At 43.7% G+C, this 13,106-nt stretch overlaps 1 protein-coding gene across 5 annotated transcripts in view; it reads right to left on the bottom strand.

The window, feature by feature from the left end:
* Positions 1-13,106, bottom strand: part of CAGE1 (cancer antigen 1) — a 157,642-nt gene that overhangs the window by 14,683 nt on the left and 129,853 nt on the right. The window lies entirely within an intron of this gene.

Below are 13,106 nucleotides of genomic sequence, written 5' to 3'. Positions count from 1 at the left end.
AACGCAGCTTAGCGGGAACACTGGTTAGGGTACTGGTCTTTGACCTGGGGGCTGCCGCGTGAGCGGACTGCTGGGAACGAAAGACCACAGGTCTGACCATGCAGCGGCAATTCTTATGTTCTTAAGCATAAATTCTAGTCCATTTCTGGTTGTAACATTGCTGAGGAGTAGGCTTCCTAGAAGCTTCTAGAATGTCCTGTACAGATTGAGAAAACTGTAGAGTGGCAGTTAGGTTGAGGGGTACCAAGCTGAAGTAGCGTACTAAGGGGGGGGGGGGCGGTCCGCCCCAGGTGCAAGCCCTGAGGGGATGCTCCCGGTCTTGCCGTTCAGTTCCCCCCACCCCCGAAGGACCGCTCGCCCCCCTGGCCTCCCTGCACCACCTATGAAGCAGCCCGCAGAGGGATCGCAATGTCAGCGATCCCTGAGCTGCTTCGGCGCTGCTTCCTGTGCTGCGGTCCCGCTCCTCCTCTGACGTTAGAGGAGGGGCAGGACTGCGGCGCAGGAAGCAGCGCCAAAGCAGCTCAGGGATCGCTGACATCGCGATCCTGCTGCGGGCTGCTTCATAGGTGGTGCAGGGAGGCCAGGGGGGCGAGCGGTCCTTCGGGGTGGGGCGGGCAGGCAGGCCTTCAAGGGGGGGGCAGGCAGGCCTTCAAAGGGGAGACAGGCAGGCAGGCCTTCAAAGGGGAGACAGACCTTCAAGGGGGGAGGGACAGGCAGGCAGGCTTTCAAGGGAGGGACAGGCCTTTAAGGGGGGGACAGGCAGGCCTTCAAGGGGGGGACAGGCCTTCGGAGGGTGCAGGCCTTCAAGGGGGGGACAGGCCTTCAAGGGGGGTGCAGGCCTTCGGGGGGGAGTGCAGGCCTTCATGGGTGGGATGCAGGCCTTTAAGGGGGGTGCAGGCCTTCAGGGAGGGGGGGTCCTGGTGTAGAAATACACAGAGGGAATGCGGGGGGTTTAAAGAGACGCGCATATGCCGGACTTTGGGTGGGAAGAAATAATGGGTCTGAAAATAGAGAAGAGGGAGAGAGATGATGGACCATAGTTTTTAGAGAGGGAAGGAACAGAAAGGGAGAGAAGTTGGATACAAGGGATGGTGTGGAGGGGGGATAGAGATATTGGATAGGAGGGTAGTTGGGAAAAGAAGGGGAGAGATGGTGGACCCTGGAGTGGTGGGGAAGGAGGGAGAGATGCTGGATGAAAGGGTAGTTAAGAAAAGATGGATCTGTGGAGGAAGACGAAAAAAGGATAGATGCCAGATCTCCTGGGGAGGGAAGGGAAACGAGGAGGACAGAGAGGGCAGATGGATGGTTAGCATGCAGAAAGAAGGAAGAAGGAGACCCTGGCAAACAAGTTATCAGAAGATAACCAGAGCCTTGGACCAACAAGATTTGAAAAATAACCAGACAACAAAAGGTAGAAAAACTAATTTTATTTTCTGTTTTGTGATTACAATATGTCAGATTTGAAATGTGTATCCTGCCAGAGCTGGTGTTAGACCGCAAACGTGAGCTAGGATTTAACAGAGAGGAAAAGTCCTTTTTGTTTCTTTATTTTATTTACACCACAGCGCCAGTGTGGTTAGGAGAAACCAAAGGGGGGTGAAAAAGCTATAAAATAAACCCACCAGGATGTTTGAAAAAAAACCAAAACAAAACCCCAATTGGGCAGGAAAGTTGAATCGAAAAACCAATTCAATAGGCTGAATCTAATCGAATTTTTTTTTTTTTTCTTGAATCGGGCAGCACTAGTTTGCGCTACTGTCTTAGACTTTAGGACCTGGGATTGGAGAGAAATGGCATCCTCAGTACTTTATAATGCAAGTGAAACGAGGATTTGGTCAGACTTTTGAAGGGTCTGCAGAAGAAAAATATTGTATAGGCCGGGGACATGAGACAGCAGGAAACGGGAACTTTTCTTCCTTCTATTTTTGTGAATGGCAAGGCTGAGGATGTCAGAGAGTTCAGTTAAAATATGTGCTTTATAAGAAAATATAATAATGTGTTTAATAAAGTTTATAAGCATTGCTGGCCTACCCGGTGAGGTGTTCCTAATGGTGGTGGTGGTGGCGGCGGCAGCGTGTCAATGTGTTGAGAGGAAGAGGTGGTCTGGGAAATTCTGCTGAGCAAACTCCGGGTCCATTTCCACCCCCCAGTTAGTCCACTCCACTCAACTGGTTCACACACTGAGTGGGTCTTTGGGTGTTGTGCCTGGGTAGTTGTTTTGGGATCTCTTCCAGTGGTTTGTCAGTATCTCCTTGTGGTCCAAGGAAGGAAACTTTGTTAACCTTAGCATTGACCTTCAGAATATGTTTGTAACAGCGCTGCTTGTGTGGCATTAGGCTATGTAGTGATCGAAAGAAAAAACCAGACCTTTGCACATTTTTGCACTATATGGTGGGTGTATGAGGAGATTCACATTTCCTGCACAGCTAAGTCCTTGTGAAGTTACCTTGTTCTTTCTGTATTTGACATCTAGCAAGGTCTCTGTTTGGAAGGAAAGATCTAAGCTTAAAAATGAAGTGGCCAGAAATTATGGTAAAAGCAGATAGCATTCCTGATTTTAAGAAAGGTTTGGATAAATTCCTGGAGGAAAAGTCCATAGTCTGTTATTAAGACATGGGGGAAGTGTCTGCTTGCCCTGGATCGGTGGCATGGAAAGTTGCTACTCTTTGGGTTTTGACTAGGTACTAGTGACCTGGATTGGTTACCATGAGAATGGGCTACTGGGCATGATGGACCATTGGTCTGACCCAGTTAGGCTATTCTTATGTTATGTTCTCATCTGTAGGGCCTTTGTTTTCACTTCTTATTTTAATGTATTTTTCTTCTGGGAACTTATCAGTGTTTTTTAGAATGGGAACAAAAATGGAAGAGAATTAATGTGTGTGGAATGGGGGGGGGGGTTACTAATTTCTTCAGCTAAATAATTAAATCCACTTCAACCAGACATAGGAGAACTCTCGCACCATTCACACACCCTCCAACCAAAATCGTGAAAAGAAAAAAAACTGTTCGACAACCTCCTAACACTCGACCCCCAACTCTACAACCTATTGACCTCGACCACAAACTACAAAACCTTCAAAAAAGAAATAAAAACCCTTTTATTCAAAAAACACATAAAACCGAACTAACACAATCAGAACTGTCCCAAGCATCACCTGCAACTATTCCATATGTACTTCTGATGTCATGACAATTCAGACATAATTTATGTTATGTTTGGATTAATGGTTACATATATAACCTCCTGAGATGTTGAATCTTTCATAAGCCATTCATCCAGGTACGGAAACACCTGGAGCCCATAGTTGCGCAGAGCTGCTGCTACCACAACAAGGCACTTGGTAAACACTCTGAGAGATGATGCCACGCTGAATGGTAGCACTCTGTATTGAAAATGAAGATTTCTACCCGAAATCTGAGGAACTTGCGAGAGGCTGGATGAATGGGAATGTGAGTGTAAGCATCTTTGAGATCTTGAGACCATAACCAATTGTTCTGATCTAGAAGGGGTTAAAGGGATGCCAGAGACAACATGCAAAATTTCACTCTGACTAGAAATTTGTTGAGTGCTCTGAGGTCCAAGATCGGTCACAGATCACCCATCTTCTTCGGCACTAGGAAGTAATGGGAGTAAAACCCCCTGCTCTTCTGTTCCAGAAGAATCTCCTTGATGGAATGGAGATGGAGCAGAGCCTGGGCTTCCTGGAGAAGAAGAGTGGTCTGCGATGGATTTGAAGGATACTCTCTTGGAGGTAGATCTGAAGGAATCTGGGTGAAATGTAGAGAGCATCCTTCCCTGATGATTGAGAGAACCCAGAGGTTGGATATGATTAGCTCCCATCATTGGTAAAAATGATGGAAACAACCTCCACTAGGTAAAGGAAAGGACAGAGGCAGAACGATTGAAGTTATAAGAACATAAGAACATAAGAAGTTGCCTCCGCTGAGGCAGACCACAGGTCCATCCTGCTCAGCGGTCCGCACCCGCGGCGGCCCATCAGGCCCATTGCCTGAGCAATGGTCTATACCTATCTATACCCCCCAATCCCTTTTTCTTCTAGGAATCTATCCAAACCTTCTTTGAAACCATTTAATGTTTTCTTGTCTACAACAGCCTCTGGAAGCGCGTTCCATGTATCCACCACCCTCTGAGTGAAAAAGAACTTCCTAGCGTTTGTTCTAAACCTGTCCCCTTTCAATTTCTCCGAGTGCCCCCTTGTACTTGTGGCGCCCCTTAATTTGAAAAATCTGCCCCTGTCTATTTTTTCTATGCCCTTCAGGATCTTGAAGGTTTCTATCATGTCTCCTCTAAGTCTTCGCTTCTCCAGGGAGAAAAGTCCCAACTGCTTCAATCTGTCGGTATATGGGAGATTTTCCATTCCCTTTATCAGTTTGGTTGCTCTTCTTTGTACTCCCTCAAGTACCGCCATGTCTTTCTTGAGGTACGGCGACCAGTACTGGACACAGTACTCCAGATGCGGCCGTACCATTGCACGATACAGCGGCATGATGACTTCCTTCGTCCTGGTCGTAATACCCTTCTTAATGATACCCAGCATTCTGTTTGCTTTCCTAGAGGCTGTGGTGCATTGCGCCGATGCCTTCAGTGTTGCGTCTACCATCACTCCCAGGTCTCTCTCCAGGTTACTAACCCCTAGTGGTGTTCCCCCCATTTTGTATGTGAACATCGGGTTCTTTTTCCCCACGTGCATGACCTTGCATTTCCCCACTTTTCGGCCCACTTTTCCAGCTGCGTTAGATCCTTTTGGAGATCCTCGCAGTCTTCCTTGGTTTGAGCCCTGCTGTATAGTTTGGTGTCATCTGCAAATTTAATGACTTCACACTTAGTTCCCGCCTCTAGATCATTTATGTAGATATTGAACAAGAGCGGTCCCAGCACCGACCCTTGCGGAACTCCGCTCGTGACCCCTTTCCAGTCTGAGTAGTGTCCCTTTACGCCAACCCTCTGCTTCCTGTTTGCCAGCCAGTTTTTGATCCATCGGTGGACCTCCCCTTGTACCCCGTGGTTCCATATCTTTTTAAGCAGTCTCTCGTGTTAGATGGTCAAAAAGACTGAGAAGGCTTGGGTGCAGCAGAAGGCTGAGATTTTTGTTGTCTTTGCTGTTGCTGCCGTTATTTCTTAGGGGGTGCCCTTGAATAAGGAGCTGCCCACTGAGAAAAACGCCTCTGGTAGGATGGAAGAGGTCTGGAAGTCTTAGCAGTAGAAGGCTTAGGCTTTGGTCTGATGATGGAAGCAAACGATTTCTCATGTTCAGACAAGCGTTTGGTAGCTGCCTCGATAGTCATCAAAGAGCTCATTGCCCTGACAAGGAATATTGGCCAGACGATCTTGAAGATTCGGGTTCATGTCTACAGTGCGAAGCCAGGCAAGGCGGCGCATAGTGTCACCAACCGGCTCAGGACAATGGGCCCTGAGCGGCTGGGACAAGGGAGTTGTGCTCTTGTGAGCCGCGGTGAGCTGCACAAGGAAAATAATAGTGGAAGAAAAATACTGCCACACCAGGTAAGGGTAGTTACTTAAATCAAACTCAGGATTTATTCTTTCACTGGTAGTAAACATAAACCTTGTCAGGATATTTCTGCGTTTAGCAAATAGTCCCAAAACAGTAAAAAGAAAACAAAACAAAACACAAAACAGCAAACTGTCCCAAAAGTGGAAATGTCCCAGTTCAAGGCTTTCTTTAAGATTCAGGCTGTTGGCTTCAGCCCCTACTCATTTCCAAGCAATGAAAAACCAAAATATTCAAAATTCAAACAGTTCTTAAATTGACTACCACAGCACTAGTCAGAGCTATGGCTGTGACTTACCCAGCTGCTAGAATACTGGGCAGGTAGTGCGCTTCACGTGGTGATAAACTGCCAAACAGGCCCACAATCTCACCACAAAAATACGTGAGGCGAACCCCCACTACCTGGGCTGGTAACAGTCCTTTCTCATGTAAGAGAAACACAAAGGAGAAAAAAAAAACCTTCACAAAAGTCTTTCAATCTTCTGGAGCTCTTGATTACTAAAGCTCCCACAGGGCAAAGCATAACCATGGAAGTCCTTCATTTAATAAGGTCACAGCTACTCACTTTTATTCCACGAGCGGCTTGCCTTCCATGAAGCAAACTTCCATTGGCAGAATCTCCCTCACTGGAGCAGCAGATGGATCCGGGTCAATTTCCATGGCTTGAGGTTCTTCATTCTCCTTCAAAGCAGATTCTTCTCCGGCTTCCATCAGCTCCATAGATTCCAGTGGAGAACTGCCATCAGTATCTCCCAGCCCTGAGCTCTGCTGCCTGTCCTGTGCCTCTCCTCCCTTTAACTGACTTCCCAGGAGCTTTCCTCTCTGGGCAACTAGTTTGCAGCCCCGCCTCCAACCCTCAGGTGGGAAGTATTTCCTATCAGCAACCCTGGGCCTGAGAAGGGGATGGTCGCTCTGCACTCGTGCTCTCTAACTCCCTCTAGAGAGCAAGGGAGAAATAGCATCAGGAAAATCAAAAAAAGGTTTATCTGTAACACTGGGGAAAGGGTTGGCCTTTAAACTGGGCTCTGCACTAGGGACACACCTAGCAGGCATAGGCTGTGTACCACAATAGCCACCGAGAAAGCAGTGACCCTCGAGGAAAGTTCAAATGCATCATATGAAGATTGAAGAAGATGCATGCGTAGTTGAGCCAGAGTGTGAGTCATCTGTTAAAACTCTGGAAGATGATGTTGTGGAATATATTTGATAAAATCAGGCAAGCTGTTGACCAGATGCTTGAGATAGGAAGTAAAGACAAAGTTGTAATTCAAAACCCTGGTTGCCATAAGGGAATTTTGATACAAGCGACGGCCAAACTTGTCCATAGTCCTGCCCTCTCTTCCAGGCGGAACAGTGGCGTAAACCTTGGCAGGGTTGGTTCTTTTCAAAGAAGGCTCCACTAAAAGGGACTGATGGGGTAATTGAGACTTATCAAAACCCTTGCAGTGGACCATCTTGTAGTGAGATCCCAATTTTGCAGGGACAGCAGGAATGGAATATGGTGTCTCAAGATTTCGTTTGAATGTTTGAGCAAGAAGTCTGTTAATGGGTAATTTGAGAGATTCCCTAGGAGGTTGAGGAATACCCATTTCTTCCAAATACTCCGTAGAGTACTTGGCGTCAGATTCCAAAGTGATGTTGATATCTTTACTCATCTGGCGGAGGAATGTAGAGAAAAATACTTGCTCTAGAGAAGGATGGTCTCATAAGGAAGGTGACCTTGAGGCACCTCGCAGGGCTGAAAAAGGAAGGAGAAGCTTCTCGTGAGTATTGATACCTGAGTTCTGAATATGCAGGTATAGAGGACTCACTGAGAGAATGGGTAGAGTACCTCGCATGAGAAGGACTCGAGCGGCGAGAGTGGAAAGGCTCTGCAGGTGGTCTTCTCGACTGAGGAGTTGAAGGCCTTGAAGAGTCTCGATGTGTGGATAAACGAGACCTGTCTCGAGACGAGGACCTGTACCTTGATGTTGGCAGGTGATGTGGAAAGCTATGCCTCGAGTCAGACAGATCCCGCTTCGATGGATGTCGAAGCATCCTCGCCCTGTACCTCGAAAAGGGCAAGGCCTTATGTGAGGAAGGAGGGCTGGAAGTTGGAGATCGACTTCGAGACACCAAAAAAACTCATCTTCTTGTGTCGAGGTATCTCGAGGCACTCGCAAGGACTCAGCTCCTTGAATAGAGTGTGTAGATTTTGGTCGAGACACTTGCAAAGAAACCCCATTTGGTGCATACCAATAATATAAGGGAGAGCCTTGGCCAAGTGCAAAGCCAACAACTTAGCCAAAATTTTACCATCTACATTTATCAAAGAAATAGGTCTGTAATTTGAAACCAACATAGGATCTTTATTTGGCTTCGGCAAAACAATAATTAGAGATTCTGCCATATTACCTGTAACACAACCTTTAGTCAGTTGAACCTGATATAAATTTAACAGATGAGATAATAGGGTACTTTAAAATGCTTTGTAAAACTCTACAGTGAAACCATCACCACCTGGAGCGGATCCAACTCTAAGGGACTTCAACGCTGTTTTTAATTCTTTCAACAATATAGGCTCCTCAAGACTTCCTTTTATATGCTCAGAAATTTTTGGTCCCTTAATCGATTTAAAAAATTCTAAACCCTCTAGTTTTTTATTTGAATAAGGCATGGAAGAATACAAAGCTTTATAATATTTCAAAAATTGTTTTAAGATAATTCCAATTTGAGATTGAGTCTCCCCATTCTCATCTGGGATAGTCACTATTTTTACTTTCCTTTTTTTAGCTTTAAGATAATTAGCTAATACTCTTCCTGCTTTATTTGAGTTTCCATAATACAGAGCTTGCTGAGAGAACAGCTCTTTCCTAGCCATTCGAGAGGAAAGCTCATTGTACTTATATTTATCTTTTAAGAGGGCCTGCAGAGTAGTTGAGTCCCATTTCAGGGCCAATTGTGCCTCCAATTCTTTAATATTTTGTTCTAAATTTGAAAATTCTTTATTGAGCTGTTTCCTAACATGTGCCGAATATGAGATTATTTGCCTTCTCATAGTAGCTTTAAAAGCATCCCATAAGGTTTCCAAAGAGACTTCATCTGAGGCATTTAAATGAAAGTATTCAGTAATTTTTGATTGAAATTCCTCAATAAAGTTGTAATCTGCAAGCAATGTATTATTGAATCTCCAGACAGGTCTACTATAATCTTGCTCATCCATTTTCAATTCAATCCAAATTCCACCATGATCTGACAAAATGATTGGATCTATGGCGGCCTTTGTAGCCTGCTGTAATAAATGATCTGATACAAATATATAGTCTATTCTAGAAAATGATTTATGTACCTGGGAGCAGAAAGAAAATTCCCGATCATTAAAATGAAGAATTTGCCAAATATCCTTTAAACTACAAGATTGTACCAAATTATCTAGCCCTAAAGATTTTATTATTCTGCTAGGTTTTTTATCCAATATAGGATCCATAACTGCATTAAAGTCCCCTGCCACCACTAAATTAGAGTCCAATATATAAGACCCCGGCTAAAGACACAGTGTCCTATGCTTTATTCCTTTAGAGAAGGTAGCCTCAGCCCCACCACTCCACCGCTAGTTCAATGTTTCAATGCGGGAAGAATTATGTGGGAACTCATCATCAGCTGCCCGTAACTCTAAATATCGTAGAGTCGGATGACACGGACGTTCCTGGGAGACCCTTGAAACAGCACGTGTATTGTGCGAAACATACATGTCGGGTTCCACTCCCGGATATCGGCTGTTAACTAAAGCTAAGTACAGATTCATCTGAATGACACTATAAAGCTAATAAGACACGTTTTTAAACAGTTTTTGATTTATAAAAAAAAAATTTTTGAGCATAGTGTTACGGGCAGCTGATGATGAGTTCCCACATAATTCTTCCCGCATTGAAACATTGAACTAGCGGTGGAGTGGTGGGGCTGAGGCTACCTTCTCTAAAGGAATAAAGCATAGGACACTGTGCCTTTAGCCGGGGTCTTATATATTGGACTTTGATTCAGGTTTGAGTGACCAAGGCTATACCCATGTTATTTAGAACTTAGGCCATTTTTTTGAAGACCACTAAATTAGAAGCAGCCAGTGGCAGAATCAACTGTTGAAGAGATTAAAAAATACATTTTGATTTGAATTAGGTGCATAGATATTAACAAGCTTCAGAGTATCTTTCCCCAAGCTCATATCCACCAGTACCCATCTCCCTGTGGGATCCGCAGATATCAATTTGAATGTAGCCAAACACTTTCCACTAACTAAAATGGCCACCCCAGCTTTTTTCCCCACCGCAGGAGCAAAAAAGCAATGTTTGTTACCAAATGGTTTGTTACCAAATGGATATGTTACCAGTGTTTTTTCAGGGGTCCTTTTACCAAAAATTAAATAGTAAATTAAACAGCAAGAATTGCTTTAGTATCCTTACAAAAGCCAATTGTGGAGGGTGGGGTAAATTTTCCAAATTTTTATAGGTACCATCAAGCCTATATAATGCATCAGGGTATGTATTGGGTCTTCCCCGACCTCATGGAAAATCTTCCAGACTGGTTATGGTTGGAATGGCAACTCCTGTCTCCTTTGAGATTGTGTCATGTTTTGAGTAACAAGATGCCTAGGCTGTATAAGGACAATAGAATTTTAATGGACACTTGGAAGACATTAAAATTTATTACTAATTTTTTTTTTAAGTTCAATCTTTTTATTGAATTTTAATCAACGCAACGAAATACAGAAACAAAGAACAATAAACAGTAAGCATCACTTGCAGAGGACAGGGAAATCAACGAATGGCATATGCAGGTAAACACATCAAATTAAAGTGATTCCATAAACAGTATGAAAATTGAGCTCGGACAGAAACAATAACATAATTGCATATAAAATATAAACGTAAAGAGAGACCAGTAGTATAGAGTAAAATTTTTAAGAATTGCAATATTCCAATACAGGAGACCACACCTTAAGATAAGTCAACAAGGAATTAGACTTTTAGAGTATAAGCACACTGTATTCCACCAGGAAATATGAGTAAGAGAAGAAAAACATTTTAACAATCTGGATTCAAATTTGTCTAAAGGTGACCGCAAGGCACCGGCACCAAATACAATGATTGGGTAGAAAATCTCATCAGTAATAGGTAATATCTTACATATTATAGACCAAATAGTATCCCAGAAGATCTGCAATTGTGGACAATAGAATAACATGATCAAGTGTACCAATGTGTTATAGACATGACCAACATCTATTGGAGACCGAGGCATCTAACTTGGAAAGTTTGATTGGCGTCCAATAGGCTCTATGGTAGAGGAAAAGGACTGTTTGCAAAATGGTCGCTGACTTCAACGCTTTAAAAGAAGAAAGTCAGTTCACTTCCCACATTACCACAAAGATGTGCTGAGAGTTGAGTCGGTTCAGCGTATGACCACCAGGATGGTCTCGGGACTCAGGGATCTCCCGTATGAGGAACGGCTGGATAAACTGCAGCTATACTCACTCGAGGAACGCAGAGCGAGGGGAGACATGATAAGAGACATTCAAATATGTCACGGGCCATATCGAAGTGGAAGAAGATATCTTCTTTCTCAAGGGTCCCACGGCAACAAAAGGGCATCCATTGAAACTCAGGGGTGGGAAATTTCATGGAGATACCAGAAAATATTTCTTCACCAAAAGGGTGGTTGATCGCTGGAACAATCTTCCGCTACAGTTAATTGAGGCCAGCAGCGTGCCAGATTTTAAGACAAAATGGGATTGGCACATGGGTTCTCTTCATAGAGGAGGGTAGGGGTGGGTCATTAGTGTGGGAAGATTAGATGGGCCGTGGCCCTTTTCTGCAGTCAGTTTCTATGTTTCTATGTACTTAGAACATCCGTGTCATGAGCCCAAATGTCATATAATGCAGTAGGTGGAGTAAACTTCTGTTTATGCAATAGCTTATACTACGCTGAAACTTGACCAAAATGTGAACTAATCAAAAATGACCATTTCAATATTGTAGGTGGCTCTGGGGAAAGATCAGTATGCTTTAGGTATGACGAGACACAATGTTTCAATTGTAGCCACTTAAAATGTTGTGTCGGTTCAAGGCCATAAGTAGCGGAGAGTGTCGAAAAATCCAAGAAAACACCAGCTGGCCTCAACTGATGGATCGACCAGATGCCTCGCCTACGCCAAGACTTCCATTCCAGGTATTGACCTTGGATCTTCAGATGAGGGTTACGCCACAAAGCAGAACTGTAAATACTATTCCATAGAAGAGGAGCATGACAATCAATGGTAGAAATAGCAGTTTTAGTGGAGGCCATTATGGAATGAATAATTTGAGATATATAATCAACATTATAAATCAAAGTCTCCTGGAGTGAGTCACCAAAATAAACCCCAAGGTATTTCAATTTCGTGGGAGCATATTTCAGCTGGAGAGTAGAGATGACATCCCCACAAGGATTCCCAGCAAGTGGCATCACTTCCGTTTTCATGGTGTTTAATTTGTAACCGGATACAGAAGAATAACACTTGTTTAGATGATATGAGGAAGAGAGTCCAAAGTAGTATATAGCTGGACATCGTCCGCATATGCTGACATCTTTACAGTCATATCATTAATCTGGAAGCCCAGGACAGATGGATTAGACCTGATGGATATGAGCAGCTGCTCTAAAGCCAAGTTGAATAAAGGGGGGGACAGAGGATACCCCTGTCGCGTTCCTCTGGATGGTGTAAAGGCTTCAGAGAATGTATCATTTATTCGGAGACGCGTAGATGGATTTGAGTACAGAACACGAATCATTTTTATAAATCACAATGAAAGACAAACCAAGACAGGACCTGGAACATGAATTGCCACTCTACACAGTCAAAGGCTTTCTCCGCATCTAAGGCCATTGTTATTCCAGAAGGCATGAAAGATGGAGCCAAAGATATTATATGAGAGCAAAGTCTGGTGTTATCACTAGCCATTCTTCCTTTCATAAATCCGTTTTGATCAATACTGATTATTTTAGATAAAACCAATTGCAGCCTTGAATCTAGTAGTTTAACATATAACTTTGCGTCAACATTTATCAGTGATAAGGGACGATAATTTTGAACAAGCAATGGATATTTGTCAGGTTTTAAAAGAACAATTATCACTGCTTCAGTGAATAAGCCAGAGGCCGCTTCTTGATCGATGAGATGGTTGAAGTATCGTAATAAGATTGGAAGAAGTGTAGTATGGAAAGCGAGGTAGAATTCTACCGATAGACCATCCGGCCCTTGAGTTTTACGCTTAGCCATAGATTGTAGTCTCAATAAGATGGTCCAGGAGTAAAGGTTGAGTGAGAATGGTGTTATCTTTGTCATCTAACTTGGGACCCTCGAGGTTCTGCAAATAAGCATCTATCAAGTCAGGATGCGGGGATTATAATAACTTTGAAAGTGATTGCAGATATCAGAGCCATCCAACAAGGTATCATTCAGCTCAGTTCTTATAGCTGGTATGTTAGTTTTTTCGGACTTCAGTTTCAAATAATTAGCAAGATGATGACTGGCTTTGTTGTTGGTGGCATAATAATTCG

The sequence above is a fragment of the Geotrypetes seraphini genome, chromosome 2, assembly GCF_902459505.1.
Source record: "Geotrypetes seraphini chromosome 2, aGeoSer1.1, whole genome shotgun sequence".
In the NCBI taxonomy this organism is placed as follows: domain Eukaryota; kingdom Metazoa; phylum Chordata; class Amphibia; order Gymnophiona; family Dermophiidae; genus Geotrypetes; species Geotrypetes seraphini.
The sequence above is the reverse complement of the archived record's forward strand: the minus strand, read 5'-3'. Positions and strand labels throughout refer to the sequence as shown.